The 16,234-nt window shown below is 44.5% G+C and overlaps 1 non-coding gene across 1 annotated transcript; it reads right to left on the bottom strand.

The window, feature by feature from the left end:
- Positions 1-6,212: 6,212 nt before the first annotated feature.
- Positions 6,213-6,319, bottom strand: LOC139186699 (U6 spliceosomal RNA). The gene has a single exon (XR_011570371.1). It is a non-coding gene; the product is annotated as a U6 spliceosomal RNA (small nuclear RNA).
- Between the last annotated feature and the right edge of the window lie 9,915 nt (positions 6,320-16,234).

The raw sequence follows: 16,234 nt of genomic DNA, 5'->3' as shown, positions 1-16,234 counted from the left end.
CTCCTTCCTATTTCTACTCAAGATTGTACTGGAGATGCCAACCAGAGCAATCAGTTAAGAAAATAAAATAAAAGACATCAGACTGGAAAGAAGTAAACTATATCTATTTGTAGAAGACCTAATTTTATATAGAGAAAATCCTAAAGGAACTAACTAACTAGAAAATTATTAGAACTAATGAGGCTAGCAAGGTTGCAGTATACAAGATCATTACAAAAAGACCTATTATATTTTTATACCCTAGCAATGAACATATGAAATGAAATTAGGAAAACAATTACAAGAGTATCAAAAGAATTAAATATTTAGGAGTACATTTAACAGAAGATGTACAAGACTTGTATACTGAAAACTACAAAACATTGTTGAAAGAAGTGAAAGAAGATCTAAATAAATGGAGAGATATCCCATGTTTATGGACCAGAACACTTAATATTGTTAAAACGGCAATACCCTCCAAATTGATCCACAGATTCAGTGCAATCTCTATCAAAATTCCAGCTGGCCTTTTTTTATTTAGCAGAGGATGATAAGATGATCCTGAATTTCATATGAAATTGCAAGGTACACCAAATACTGAAAACAGTCTTGAGAAAGAAGAACTAAGTTGGAGGATTCACACTTGCCAATTTCAAAACTAACTACAAATCTACAGTAATCAAGACAATGTTTTCTGGCATTAAGAACATAGAGATAGATCAAGAGAAGAGAACTGAACGTCCAGAAATAAGCTCTTACATTTATGGTCAATTGATTTTCAACAAGGATGCCAAGACTATTCAGTGGGGGAAAGAAATCCTTCAAAAAATGATGCTGGACAACTGGATATCCACATGCAGACCATACATAAAAATTAACTCAATGGATCATATATCTAAACATAAGAGTTAAAACTATAAAGCTGTTAGGAGAAAATACTGGCATAAACGTTCATGACCTTGAGTTAGGCAAAGCCTTTTTAGATATAACACCAAAATTACAAATGGCAAAAAAAAAAAGGATAAATAAGGCCTCATCACAATTAAAAATTTTGTGCTGCAGGGACTTCCCTGGTGGCGCAGTAGATAAGAATCTGCCTGCCAACGCAGAGAACAAGAGTAGGATCCCAGTCTGGGAATATTCCACATGCCTCGGAGTGACTAAGCCTGTGCACCACAAGTACTGCATGCCCTGGAGCCTGTGCTCTGCAACGAGAGAGGCCACTATGATGAGAAGCCTGAGCACCACAATGAAGAGGAGCCCAGCTCGCCACAACTAGAGAAAGCCCATACAAAGCAAGACACAGTACAGCCCAAAACATAAGAATAAGTAAACAAAACCAAACTTTTGTGCTGCAGTTTCATCAAAAAGACAACCCAATAATGGGAGAACATATTTGCAAATCATATGTAGTATAAGGGATTCGTATCTAGAATATATAAATAACCTTAACAACTATATAAATAATGAAAAGTTTTTAAATGGGCTAAGGATCTGAATGGGTTTCCCAGGTGGTGCTAGTGGTAAAGAACCCACCTGCCAACACAGGAGGATCTGAATAGACATTTCTCCAAAGAAGATATACAGGTGACCAATAAGCACATAAGAAGACATTTGGCATCATTAGTCACTGCTGCTGCTGCTGCTGCTAAGTCGCTTCAGTCATGTCTGACTCTGTGCTAGGGAAATGTAAATCAAAACCATGATAGCCACTAGAGTGTTTATAATAAACAAAGAGACAACGTTAAGTGCTGGGGAGAATGTGGAGAAAACAGAAATTCAGACGTTGCTAATGGGGATGTAAAATAGTGCTACAACTTTGGCAGTCTCTCAAAAAACTATACAAGAGTTACTGTGTAATTCAGCAATTGCACTTCTAAGTCTATACCCAAGAAAAATTAAAACATGTGCTCAGTCACTCAGTCATGTCTGATTCTTGTGACCCTTTGGACTGTAGCCCATCAGGCTTCTCTGTCCATGGGGTTCTCCAGGCAAGAATACTGGAGTGGGTTTCCATTTCCTCTTCCAGGAAATTAAAACATACATCCACACAAAAACATGCACACAAATGTTCACAGCTGCATTCTTCACAATAACTTAAAACTAGAAACAACCCCACTGTCCATCAACTGATAAATGGCATCTCCACTAATGGAATATGACCGGGCAATAAAAAGCAACAGAATTTTGATGCTATATATGCTACAACATGGACAAACTTTGAAATTATAATGCTAAGTCAAAGAGCCCAGTGAAAAAGATCACATATTGTATGATCCTATTTGTAGGACATGTCCAAAATGGGCAAATCCATAGAGACAAAAAGTAGATAAGTGGTTGCCTGGGATGAGAAGGAGGGTAAAGAATAACTGCCAATGGGTATGGAGCTTCTTTTGGGGGGGAATGTTCTACTATTAGATTGTGATGTTGGATGCACTACTCTGAATATATTAAAAGCCATGAAACTGTGCACTTTAAATGAATGAGTTTTATTGTATATTAATTATATCTCAATGAAACTATTTAAACCAAAAATGGGTCCTTGATTCCATGATTAGAAATTTATGCTAAGGCAATCACTGCCAACAGACTGAAAAGAGTAGTTTGCATGATTCAGAGTTCAGTTGCAAGAAACAGAAACCACATTTTCTATTCCTAGTGAAGACTTAATAAGGGAAGTTGGGTTCTTTCAAAATTATTGAAAGACCTAGAGAGTGGGATGTGCTTCCAGGAGTGACTCTCATAAATCACCACTGTACTGCTGACCTGTGGGAGCTGCTGCCTCTACCACTTCCTGGAAGTGTTGTCGTAACTGTTGTCTTCAGAAATTTGTCGCTGTGGGGAATTTCCTGGCCGTCTAGTGGTTAAGACTCTGTACTTCCATTGCATGGGGCACAGGTTCAATCTCTGGTCGGGGAACTAAGATCCCACAAGCCATGTGGCATGGCCAAAACTTTTTTAATGGAAAAAAAACTGTCACTTCAGTTTTAATTTAGGGATCAGATGTGCTGATGCCCCCTCACCACCTCTTGACACCATGAGCTGGTGGCAACACTAAGACCACAGCTGTAGAAAATCTTAACGCCTTCACCACCAGCAGTAAACAGCCAAAGCAGGAAGATAACCTAGACATTGTTCTGCCTTTAGAATCTCACACAGTTCAGTTCAGTCGCTCAGTCGCCTCTGATTCTTTGCAACCCCATGGATTGTAGCACACCAGGCCACCCTGTCCATTGCCAACTCGTGGAGTTTACTCAGACTCATGTCCATTGAGTCGGTGATGCCATCCAGCCATCACATCCTCTGTCATCCCCTTCTCCTCCCGCCTTCAATCTTTCCCAGCATCAGGGTCTTTTCCAGTGAGTCAGCTCTTTGCATCAGGTGGCCATAGTATTGGAGTTTCAGCTTCAACATCAGTCCTTCCAATGAATATTCAGGACTGATTTCCTTTAGGATGGACTGGTTAGATCTCCTTGCAGTCCAAGGTACTCTCAAGAGTCTTCTCCAACACCACAGTTCAAAAGCATTAATTCTTCGGTGCTCAGCTTTCTTTATAGTCCAACTCTCACATCCATATATGACAACTGAAAAAACCATAGCTTTAACTAGATGGACCTTTGTTGGCAAAGTAATTAATGTCTCTGCTTTTTAATATGCTGTCTGATTGGTCATAACTTTTCTTCCAAGGAGCAAGCATATTTTAATTTCATGGCTGCAGTCACCATCTACAGTGATTTTGGAGCCTCACACATGTGCATCCAATGGATATGAACAAATAGGTCTCCAAACTTTAGCTGCAAGGGAGTCTAGGAAGGAACATCAAAAGAAGTTGAAATGAATGTCTAAATGAATTATAATAAATGTCTGCAGTGATGACCACTGTTTGCAATAGTGAAAACATGGAGAAAAAACTAAATGTGCAACAATAGGGGTTTGATAAAGTAGGCTTCATCTATTTTATGAAATTCTGTTGTAGAAATACTTCTTGTGACCTGAAACATGTCAGACATACAGTGAAAAAAGGCAGGTGTCAGAGTAGTACTTATCAGCACCTGTCACGACTTTAGGAACCACATATGTTTTGTCCTCCTGTGTATCCCACTGGCTGGCACATGTTGGCACAAAGTAGGTACTCAATAAACATTTGTTGGACCATGAAAAGTAATTCCATTTTTAGAAGTTAAATCCAAAATAAGAAGTTAAATGCACACTTATATACATTTATATACATGTAGGTAAAGAATCTGCTTAAAATACAGGAGACTCAGTTTCTATATCTGGTTCAGGAAGATCCCCTGTGAGGAGGGAAAGGCAACCCATTGCAGTAGTCTTGCCTGAGAAATTCCATGGACAGAACAGCCTGGTGGGCTATAGTTCATGCAGTCACAAAGAGTCAGACACGACTGAGTGACTGAGCACACACATATATACACATATACTTAAATATGGTATAACCAGCCTGAAAGAAATACAGCAAAATGTTAATAATTCTCTCCAGAGATAATATTTGAAATGACTTTTACTTTCCTCTTTTGGCTTTTCTGTATTTTATAAATTTTGGAGAGTGAACATGCATTAATATCAATTAAGGGGAAAAAAATCACAGATGTTCTGCTAAAGCCACAGAAAAGAAATATGCCTGCCTCATTTCTCTGTCTCCCACAGGGTCTGACACAGAGGTGGACCCAAATCTACATGTGGTGACCAAGTGACTGTACCTCTATTTTCTGCCTGAGTGGTTTCTGGATCTTTCTCAAGCAGCTGGAAGGTAGAATTGAGCTTTTAGGATAATCCTGACTCTAACATAGTATGCTTCTTCCAGCTAAAACTGGCAGAGTTCCAAAGCCATGTGCCCATCTCCCCAAGAGCCAGTCCTGAGTTTTGCAGAGGCTGTGTCAGAGTGAGGTCATGTTCAAGGGTCTTTAAGGGACTCAATCAATGACTCAGTCCTGCCCCTCTCATGCACCCGGCAGGTCCTGGAGCCATTAATGCTTTGGCTTGCCAAGTCAGCAAGCAGACCTGACATCCCTGCTACCAGCTGGGCTCAGCCAGGTAAGGTCTCAGGAACTAGAAGAGGGGTCTCTGTACTTCTCGAGGGCTGTCCCTCGATATTATGAGAAGTCCGTCAGTGGATGGTTTTCACCACTTTCACTTACACAGCTGTTGAGGTCTTAGTTCACATTAAGAGGAGCACAGGAAAGTGAATGTACTAGTGCCTCTGAACTGTATGGTTAAATATGGTTAGAATAGTATGTTTTATGTTATGTAACTTACATCACAATAAAGACAAAATTAGGGCTTCCCTGGTGGTCCGGTGGTTAAGAATCCTTCTTAACAATTGCAATGCAGGGGACACCGATTTGATCCCTGGTCCAGGAAGATCCCACATGCCGTGAAGCAATTAAGCCCATGCCCCACAACTACTAAGCCTATGTTCTAGAGCCTGTGCTCTGCAACAGGAGAGAACACCACAATGAGAAGCTCTCACACCACAACTGAAGAGTAGCCCCTGCTCGCCACAACTGGAGAAAGCCCTTGCGCAGCAACGAAGACCCAGTGCAGCCAAAAACACATAAATAAATAATTTTTTCATTAAAAAAAAAAAAAGAAGAAGTATAGGGACCTGAATGAGAAAAGTGAGAATCCAGTTAGCTCTGTGTATCCCAGAGTCACATTTGGACTAATCACGTAAATTATTTTAAAAAGTTGTTTTTCCAAACTTTCCCTAGTTTTTCCAACTAACAGCAACCTTCTGCCTCACACTTTTTGCCATGGTCAGGAAACCTGGTCATGACTGGCCTCCTTCCTCCTTAGGAAGTGAGGGCTGGAGGAGGTCCCAGAATGTTTGATAGTCAGCACCAGCCATCACTTCATTTATTTTTTTAGATTAATTTTTGTTGGAGTATAGTTGATTTACAATGTTATGTTAGTTTCTGCTGTATAGCAAAGGCTCCTCCGTTCATGGAATTTTCCAGGCAAGAGTACTGGAGTGGGGTGCCATTGCCTTCTCCAATCAGCTATAGAAATACATAAATCCTCTCTTTTTAAGACTCTTTTCCCATATAGGTCATTAGAGAGTACTGAGTAGGTTCCCTGTGCCACACAGTAGGTTCCTATTAGTTATCTATTTTATATATAATCATGTATGTATGCCAATCCCAGTCTCCCAGTTTATTACCCGCCCCCCACCCCACCATTCTCCATTGGTAACCATAAATTTGTTTCCTACATCTAAAAATATGGAACGCTTCACAAATTTGTGCTGCATCCTTGCTCAGGAGCCATGATAATCTCCTCTATATCATTTTAATTTTAATATATGTGCTGCTGAAGTGAGCACCATCTCTTCATTTATCATACCCATTAACCAGATGAAAAAACTGAAGCTCCCAAGGGGAAGGGACATGGTTAGGGTCACACATCTGAGAAGGAACTTGTAAGAAGGGGGCTCCCATATGCACCATTGTCTTTGGAGACTATGAAGGGCAGGACCAAAGAAGAGAAATGGAGAGAGAGATGTCACAGAAGGATGGGACCTCATCCTATTGGGAACAGCTTACCTCACAGGCCATGCAAGCACACCCAATGTCCCAGTCTCAGAATCAGCTCACCTACAGAGACAAGGTGGGAGAAAATGCTTCTCCTGGCCAACTGTGGGCAACACATTTTGACCTCAATTTGTTAATCTTTAAAATAAGGTCCAGAGATCATGACAATCACTTAGTTTAAGCTCTAAAATTCCATGGTTAATGATTAGATCATTATCTTTCCCCAACTCAGCCCTAATCACACCACTCCACTGTTTAAAAGCTTTCCCATGACTCCCTATGGGCTAAGCTGAGCCTGGAATTGAAGGCTGGCTGTGGTCTGGGGCCCACCATGTTTTCCAGCCTTAACATTCCCTCCAAACATCCCTAAACTCCACTCACACTATTTGACATTCCATTCCCATGAATTCTCCACAGTCTTTCTCACCCCTATGACTTTGCCCCTATATGCACCGATAGGTTCCTTTTGCAGCAAATGCTCTTCTTCATGGTATTTGCCGACAACCTCCTACTCATACTGCAAAACCCAGATTGTGTTACCTCTTTCATGAAGCCTGCCCTGATCTACCACATGGGGAGAGTCTCTCTCCCAGCTGGGTTCTGTCAGGCCCCAAGCTTTCCTCCACCGCAATCCTGAACACAGTATATGGGAAGTAATATTTACATAGTGAGTGTCTTGTAGCCTATTTCTCCCACTCACTTGAGAATTCTTTAATGGCAGGAACTGTGTCTTATTCATGATTCACCACATAGTAGGTACTCAATAAATATTCAATAAATAAATTATCCAATAGGTAATCTCTTAAAAAAAAAAAAACAAACCACAGCTTTATCTTGAATGCTTTATGGGTCTCAAAACAACATGAACCCTCTCTTGACCTCAGGATCCCTAATTATATAATGACAAGGCTAAACTGGTTTGTTTCTCAGGACATGACCTCTCTCTCCCCACAAGCTGTGAAGAATCAGCGTCCCCAGTGACGTTGTCCATCTCTTAAGAACTAAGGAGGAAATTGAGACAGAAGAGAGTTAAGTAATCTCCAAGTTTTTGCAGCAACCAATGTGTAGGGGCCAAATCTTTACCCCTTCCTTCATTGAGTTTCCTACAAGCCCACCATTCAGATGTAGCAAAGCCTTCTCAGGCACCCACATTGTGCCCAGGTCTCCACACCAGGGAAGAGCATGTCAGGCAGAGGGAATAGCCAGTGCAAAAACTCTTAGCTGGGAGCATGCCTGGTGAGCTAAAGGGGTGGTGGGGAGGCCAGCATGGTGAGACCCGAGTGAGCAGGAAGGGAACAGGGTGGGGGATGGAAAGCACAGGTCCACAAACAGAGTGAGCACTGAGCGAATGATGGCCACACATATGCTGACGTATCAGTAGCAGCCATCATCAGCACATGCGGCCCTGGAAGTAAGATGGGAAGGACAAGCACAAAGAATAGAAGACAAAGGCACGGAGGTGCAAACAGGGCCCCCCCACCTCCTCCCTAGCCTGGGCTTCCATCCTCTCCCACCCGGACTCTGACACCAGCCTCTTCTTTGAGCTCCCCACATGAGAACTGGCCCTTCGACAGGGGAAAGGTATTTTGCAAAAAGCATGGGTTTTAGAGCTGGGCAGACCTGGTCCTGGGCAAATGCATCAGTTTCGCCCTCCCCAGTAAAAGGCGGAGGGGAGCTGTGTGGCTCTGAAAGGCTTTAATAAAAGGTGGCTTTAATGGGAGGTGGCTGAGCTGGTGTTTGCTGCTCCCTGTGAACCTGGGAGGGAGGGCTGATGAAGGTCAAAGTCCTGCTGACCTCTGCCTCCTCAGGGCACCACAACAGATTCTCTGCCCAAACTCCGGCAATGCAGTCCCAGTGGGTCTGAGCTGCTGGTCTAGAACGATGCACCTTTTCTAGGCCTGCTGGATGGCAGCTGAGAAGGGGCGCCACGTGGAGGTGGTCCACTGTGTTCAGCTGGAGGGATGCATCAGAAGATGGAGCTGGGATCCACAGGGAAGGGGCAGACCAAGTGTGAAGCCACCCACCAGCCCCAGGGTCCACCCCAGCTCTGGAATGTCCACCCAGTGACCGTGGGTGCTCAGTGAACCTTGTTGCCCTCTCACAACCTCACTCTTCTCATCTGGCAATTGGGGGATGGAGCCATTCATCATGCAGACAGAGAATTATGGAAGAGAAGGACAACTTAGGGTCTTTGTAGGGCCAGATGGGGCTGCAAACAAACCAATGAAGAGCAAGTACATGCAGAAGGCTCCTCCCTACAGGGCCAGCACACAGTGGATGCACAAGATGCTAGCATCCCCCTCTCACCCACACCCCAGAGCTGACCTATGGGAACAGATGGCACTTGAAGCCCCTAAAAATAACGAGTCATTAAAACAGCCAAGGCTTGTGTGGCTCCCACTGTGCCCTATGCTGTCCCATGCAATAGCGCATTTATTCTCAAGTCTGGGAGACTGGAACTCTCACTCTCTCATTATTTGGGTGAGAAAATTGAGGTGAAGTTACATGTAACATGAAGTTACATGCATGACCTGTGTGCGGGCCTGTGCTTTCCATCCACCACTTTCGTTCCCTTCCTGCTCACTCCGCTCCCACTACGCTGGCCTCCCTGCCACCCCTTTAGCTCACCAGGCATGCTCCCAGCTAACAGCATGTGGCTGTTGTACCTGGAAGGCCTCCATCTCTCTGCCTCTGGGTTTCCGGAGAGGCCTGGGTACCACCCAGGGAGGATGAGGATCTGAGAAGAAGGCGGGTTGAGGCATCAGCCTCTTCCCTCTTCTTACCTCTCCATCCCCCAGCAAGGCCAAAAGCCCAACTGCCACTTGGGAAAGGACAGGGTTAATCTAATTTGAGCCTCCAGACCGTGTTCAAGGTGATTCATTTTATTCTTAAAAAAAAAAAAAACCGTCAACCTGTCAGGTCTTGTTTAGAAACCTGAACATTCTGAAAATATTGACAAAGAGAGGGGGCTGCACCCAGGAGAAGATTCTCAGCGAGAGGGGTGATGTTAATCCAATGTGACAGGGGTATTTTTTTTCTCAGGCCAGGAAAGCAGAGAGTGCAAATTGCTCTGCTGGGGGTCAGCCAGGCAGGGTGCAAGCTCAGGAAGCCATCTGTGGGGGGTGATGTGTGTGGGGGGGGTGTGCTGGGCTCCCCTCCCCCACCAGCTCCATTTCCCAGGAATGGTTTATCAGACAGCTCTATCTTATTAATAGTCATAGCGTGTTGAAACCAGTGAATCTGGAGCATCAGAAATTCATTGTTGGTCCAATCTTGTCATTTCTCCAGTGGACAAACTGAGGTCGGAGTAAAGGGGTGAAGCATTTATTCTACCGACTGTCAGCCAATCAATATGAGTTAGAACCCTCATTATGAAGCTGTTCTCCCACCAAGGTGACCAGGGATTTAGAAAGGCAGCTATGACTCCCTTTAGGACTTTGATTTGGATTCAAATCCTTGCTCTGTGGTTCAACGCAGGTTATTTAGGCTCTCTGAGCCTCGATTTCCCCAGTAAAATGAGGACAATAATCCCTAAATCCCTTAGAGTCGTTTGGAGAATTTAATAAGATAAATGTCCATTTCAGTCTTTGGTTATATGAATAGACACAGACTCAGGGGAGCTTAACAGTTTACAAGAAAAAAAAATCAATTGGAAGGACATGGGGATGGCTTACAGGTATTTACACAAAAGAAGTGAAAATATATGTCCACACAAAGAACTGTAGCTCTGTATTTATAGCAGCTCTATCCATAATCACCCAGAGCAACTCAAATGTCCTTCAACTGGTTAACGCAGAAATAAACTGTGATGTGTTCATTCAATGGAATACTTACTACTCAGCAACACAAAGGGAGGAACTGCGGGCACTTGCAACAATTGGATGAATCTCAAATGCACTGTGTTAAATGAGAGAAACCAGACTCAAAAGGGTATCTATTGTCTGATTTCACTTACATGACATCCAGAAAAGACAAAAAATAGGAACAGTAATCAGTTAGCGGCTGCCAGGCACAGAGGAAGTGGGGAGAGAATTGCCAGGAAAAGGGCAGGAGGGAAATTTGGAGGCTGTTGGAGACGCTCTAAGTCACAATTGTGATGTAGTAACAGGACAGTACATGATTGTCAGCTCATTGAACTGTGTACGCAAAAAGGCGAAATGGAATGCGCGTATAAATTGCAACTCAATAAATCTGACTTTTAAAAGTCAAACAAAAGCTAAAAAGCCGAGCTTCAGAAAAGACAAAACGTGAAGTAGTTTTAGGAACGAACCAGCGAATTTTACCATCATTTAGAACTTGTATCAGAGTTGGAAGATGCCAAGTCCCAGAAGAACTTCTGATTGGCTGAGTTTGGGTCCCAGGCCTGCACTTAACTAGAGTTGGGCCGGGCCATTTAATTGACAGCCCCATCAAGCCCACAGAAAAGGGCAGTTTTCCCAGAAGCAAACAAGCTGTATCTACCAAGAGGGCTCCAACTGCAGAGGCCTATAGCCTAGGGGTTTATTATCCTAGACACTGAGCTCTGTCTTTGTAGGAACGTGGCCAAAGCTTCCATCTTCTGTGACGATGGGACGTGGTGCTGGCAGACTACCCTCAGATATGAAAGTTGGGTTTCAGACTGACTGGGTCAAGCTGAGGGCTGCTTCAGACCTACAAGCACTGGGTTCAGACAACCACTTGAGTGGCTCATCAAGCAGGCGGGAGAAACAAGTGGTTTGTTAAAGCCACACAAGTGTTCAATAAAGCCGGACAAGCTCAGCCTCTGCCCTAGAGAGTCATTTATTTCCATGAAAGAAAGTGTGTTTGATCAAATCGGGTGTGTCAGGCAGACACAACCAATGACTCAGTCTAAGTAGGGGAGAAGCAGGGTAATGCTACAGAATGCAGTGGTTCATCTCCCAGGCCTCTGCAGCCACAAATGGCCATGGTGGCTTAGCCAGGCTCCCACACCAAGGCTGAACTCCCCTGGCATGAAGTTCCAGCCATATGGATTCCAAGTATGCACTCTGGAGCACTTGCTCTGCCCCTTCTGAGCTAGGTGGCCTTGGGCAAGTCACTTTACCTCTCTGACCCTCCTTTTAACACAGGAAAGGATTTTTCAAGCACTTTCTTAGATTTCACTGGGATTATGTGCTCCAGAAACATTTAAAGACATAAACAGGATTGGGAAGTAAACAGAAACTCAGTGTACCCTTTTCAAAATTCCAAATTTCAGATGTGGGAACGTTTGCGTATTTCGTCTTTACTCATGTGCTATGGTCATGGGTTTCGTTTTGTAAGATTGTGCCAATATTGACAAAAGTTGTTGTTGTTTTTTAATGGACTGATAGTGGATTATTTTTTAGGCAAATTTCTTTTCTTTTTTCCCCCTCAGTCTGTATTTCTTTCTACCTATTAGAATTTCTTTTGCAGTATTTCCATTTTTATAAAAACTCAATTCTAAATGTAAACAGGTTATTCTTTTCGTCTTGAAAAGTTAAGCTTTAATTACCAAAGTGATACATAAAAATACTTCTCCACTTAAAAATTTTATCACCTTCCAGGGGATACTGAAATTACCTTTAATCACCACTTGGTGTTTAGTCACTAAGTCGTATTTGATTCTTTTGTGAATCAATTAGATTCACCAGGCTCTTCTTTCTGCACATGGGATTTTCCAGGCGAGAATAGCAGAGTGGATTGCCATTTCCTTATCCAGGAGATCTTCCTGACTCAGGGATCAAACCCTCATCTCCTGCACTGCAGGCAGATTCTTTGCCACTGAGCCACCTGGGAAGCCTTTAATCACCGCTACCGCCCCCTAATTATGGTCCTAATACTCCTCCCATCACCATCAGCAATTTGGAGAGAAATTTTCCAAACCTTCTTCTGTGTACTTCTGTTTACATATTTTACATATGTTTACTTATTATTTTCATAGGAAATGAATAGTCTTATGGAATCACATCCTAGTTAATGTCCTGCAATTTGCTTTCTTTGCTCAACGATGTGACTTGGAATTACTTTCATGTCCATACACAGAGGACTACCTCTTCTGGTTTTTAATTGTTGTATAATATTCCTCAGTTCAGTTCAGTCACTCAGTCGTGTCCGACTCTTTGCGACCCCATGAATCGCAGCACGCCAGTCCTCCCTGTCCATCACCAACTCCCAGAGTTCACTCAGACTCATGTCCATCGAGTCAGTGATGCCATCCAGCCATCTCATCCTCTGTCGTCCCCTTCTCCTCCTGCCCCCAATCCCTCCCAGCATCAGAGTCTTTTCCAATGAGTCAACTCTTCGCATGAGGTGGCCAAAGTACTGGAGTTTCAGCTTTAGCATCATTTCTTCCAAAGAAATCCCAGGGCTGATCTCCTTTAGAATGGACTGGTTGGATGTCCTTGCACTCCAAGGGACTCTCAAGAGTATTCTCCAACACCATAGTTCAAAAGCATCAATTCTTCGGCGCTCAGCTTTCTTCACAGTCCAACTCTCATATCCATACATGACCACAGGAAAAACCATAGCCTTGACTAGATGGACCTTCCTAAGCATGGCTTGTTTATCCATCCCTTTTTGCTGGGCACTTAGGTTGTGGCTGGTTTCACCATAACGAATAATGCTATAACGACCCTCCCTGTACAGGCCCTTTGGGCACAAGTGCAAGTATTTCTGTTAGGTTTAATTCGAAAATGGGACAATATTTGCAAAGGCTTCCAGAGTTTTATTCTTACTTTATGTTTTTTTTAAATCCACTGCCAGTTTATTTATTTGGCTGCACTGGATCATAATTGCAGCATGTGAGATCTAGTTCCCCAACCAGGGATCAAACCCGGGGCCCCCCGCATTGGGAATGTGGAGTCTTAGCCACTAGACCACCAGGGAAGTCGCTCTACTGCCATATTAAAAAGCCATGTTGTTGAGACATAATTTAATCCCCAGAAAATTCTTCCATTTATAATGTTCAATTCACTGGTTTTTAGTATAGTCACATATTTGTGCAACCATCACCACAATCTAATTCTAGAACATTTCCTTCACTCCCCCCCCAAAGAAACCCTGTACCCATTATTATCCACTCTTCCATTCCCCACTCCTCCCTTCAGTCCCTGACAACTACGCTCCCACTTTCCCTTTCTATGGACTTGTCTGTCCTGTCCATCTCCTATAAATGGAATCATACTCTATGTAGACATCTGTGATTGACTTCTTTTCCCTGAGTGTGATGGTTTGGAAGTTCACCCATGTTGTAGACACATCACTACTTCATTTTCTTAATTGTCAGATAATCAGTCACCCATTTCTGAGTGTTTATTCTCTACCAGACATGGTGTTAGTCCTCACAGAAAGCCTGAGAAGAAGTAAGCATGATTATTATCATACCCATTTTTACAGATGAGGAAACTAGGGCTTGGAAGTGCTATGACTTAGCCAAGATCACAGGGGAAAGTATTGGTTTGCCCAAAAATTTCTTTGAGTTTTCCTATAACATCTTATAGAAAACCTGAACGATTTTTTTTTTTTTTTTTTTGCCAACCCAATAACTGGCAGAGCTGGCTGTGAACCCAGGTCTGTGGAGCTCCCACATACGTCTGTGTCCTTCTAGCTGAACGTCAGTGCTGTGAAAAGAAGCAGGGAGGGAGTGAAAAGTGTCTCAAGGGCTCCATGGGCAGATCATAAAGTCCCTTTTACTCATAGGCTGCCTGCCTCTGGGTCACTGTCATGACCAATGATGACGGCCCCATGAGGCTGGACTATTAACCCAGTTCCAAATGCCCCCAGACCTTACCAACGTCAGAGCTCTCTTGTCTACTTGTGCAGCTTTTCTGACGTCTCCCTCTCTCTCAGCACTTCCCACCTCTAGTGTTTCTTCTCCCCAGTCCTAATGTCTCAGAGTCTAACCTTTAGGGGCTGTTGTACAGTAAGGGTGTTACATCTTTGTTAGGACTGTATGTCAACTAAGTGATCACTGGTTGTGAGTAAGGGTCTGAGATGGATTTTCCCACGGGTAAGGCAAGTCTTGCTGCCTGAAATGAACAGGGCTCGACTCTCCAAAAATCCTAAAACCCTCCATTCCCTGGGGTGTCTGGAGAGTTAAGAACTGCAACCACACAATGGTGACAATAATAGGATCGGCTTACTCTCCTTGGGAGGGGCTGTCACTACTTTGGGCCTTCTCCTCGGAGTCCAGCGGGCTGTGGCGGGGGAGGGGAGGGGTTGTCCCATTTTATAGGAGATTAAGACTTGAGGTCGCACAGCCAATAAAGGAGGGAGAGAGGGCTGGAGCCTGGCACTCTTGGACCCTGTGTCAGCCCCTGCCACACCAACTCACCCTGATTCCATCACGCAAGTCTCAAGTTTCACCCCATTCTCGGTTTCAACTGATGTCCAATTGCCAAGTTAAATAAAAGCAACTTTCTGCTTTCCAAAATTGAAAGGAGAGGTACAGGCCAAGACTTATTGTTCTATAGGGTTTGGAGGCCCTACCTTGACTCTGCCCTAACTTGCTGTGTGATCTTCAGAAAGTTATCTGCACTCTCTGAGGCTCAGCAGTGGGTCTCTCTGCTCCTAGGATCGTAGGAGATATGATTGGAGAGTAAGTTGGGCCCAGACCTCTTGTCTCTGGTGGAGGCAACAAGAACTGAAAGATGCCCCAGAATCATGTCCTTGCCCCAGGCAACCAGCACCACAGGTCCTGCCAACCAAGGCTCTAAGCTAACCATTGGAGCCTGCCCCAGCGCCCCACTGCTCCCCCTTCTCTCTGTCTCTCTCTGAAGCAGGTCACTTGTTCATTCAACAAACATCTATTGAGCAGCCACCAGGAGTCTGGTGGGTGGTGGGAGACAGACACACACACATGAATCCTTATACAAGGCATATACTAGCTGTGCCCTGTGGGTGCTGGGCATGAAGGAAGGAAAGCCTGCTTGGGAGCATGGAAAGCCTGGTGAAGCTGATAGGTGAAGAGGGATGGCATCTCAGATGGCACAACTTGCGTCCAGGCCTGGAGGTAGATAACTTCAGGATGCATTTGGAGGGGTTCTGGTGGGGCTGGAGGGTGCAAATGTGGGAGACGCAACTGGAGGCTAAGAAGGGCCAGACCTACAGGGCCTCGACTTTTCAGCAGGAGTGGGACAAGCTCAGATCACTTCTCAGAAGGCTCCCCTTGGCTCCACACCTCCTCCCATCCTCCCATCAGCCCCCTGAGGTCTTGGTGGTAATTCCTGCTTTCACAGAAATTGCAGTTTCAGAGAAATGAACTAAAGGGTCCATGGTCTCCAGAGCTTAAGAGGCAGAGTTGGGGCCAAGACCCTATGCTGGGGGCCAGGGACCGTGGGGAGTGGGGGACACATTGTAAGGGTGGAGCTGAGGACCATGGCCAGGTCAGCTTTTCCATCCGCAAAATGGACACACTGGGAGGGCCCTCCCCAGTCAGGTGTCCTGCTCTCTGCTCCCCATGGCCTGGGACACCCAGGTTCTGCCTTAGAGAGGCCACCCACCCACTCCCTCTCAAAGGGCTGAAAAGGTCATGCCTGCCCCCTTGACATTTTCCCCAAGGCCCCTGTCCTGATGTCCCTACCTCAGCCCCTCCCAGCTCAGGGGAGTCTGGCCCTGCCTGCTCTGGGCTTTAAGCTAGACGCTGCTCATCCATCATTAGTCACCAGCTGGTAGAAAAGCTGAGACTATGTCCTATGGTGGTCCCACCCACTACTCCCCAGCCCTCCCTC

Source organism: Bos indicus, chromosome 13, assembly GCF_029378745.1.
Source record: "Bos indicus isolate NIAB-ARS_2022 breed Sahiwal x Tharparkar chromosome 13, NIAB-ARS_B.indTharparkar_mat_pri_1.0, whole genome shotgun sequence".
Lineage (NCBI taxonomy): Eukaryota > Metazoa > Chordata > Mammalia > Artiodactyla > Bovidae > Bos > Bos indicus.
The sequence above is the reverse complement of the archived record's forward strand: the minus strand, read 5'-3'. Positions and strand labels throughout refer to the sequence as shown.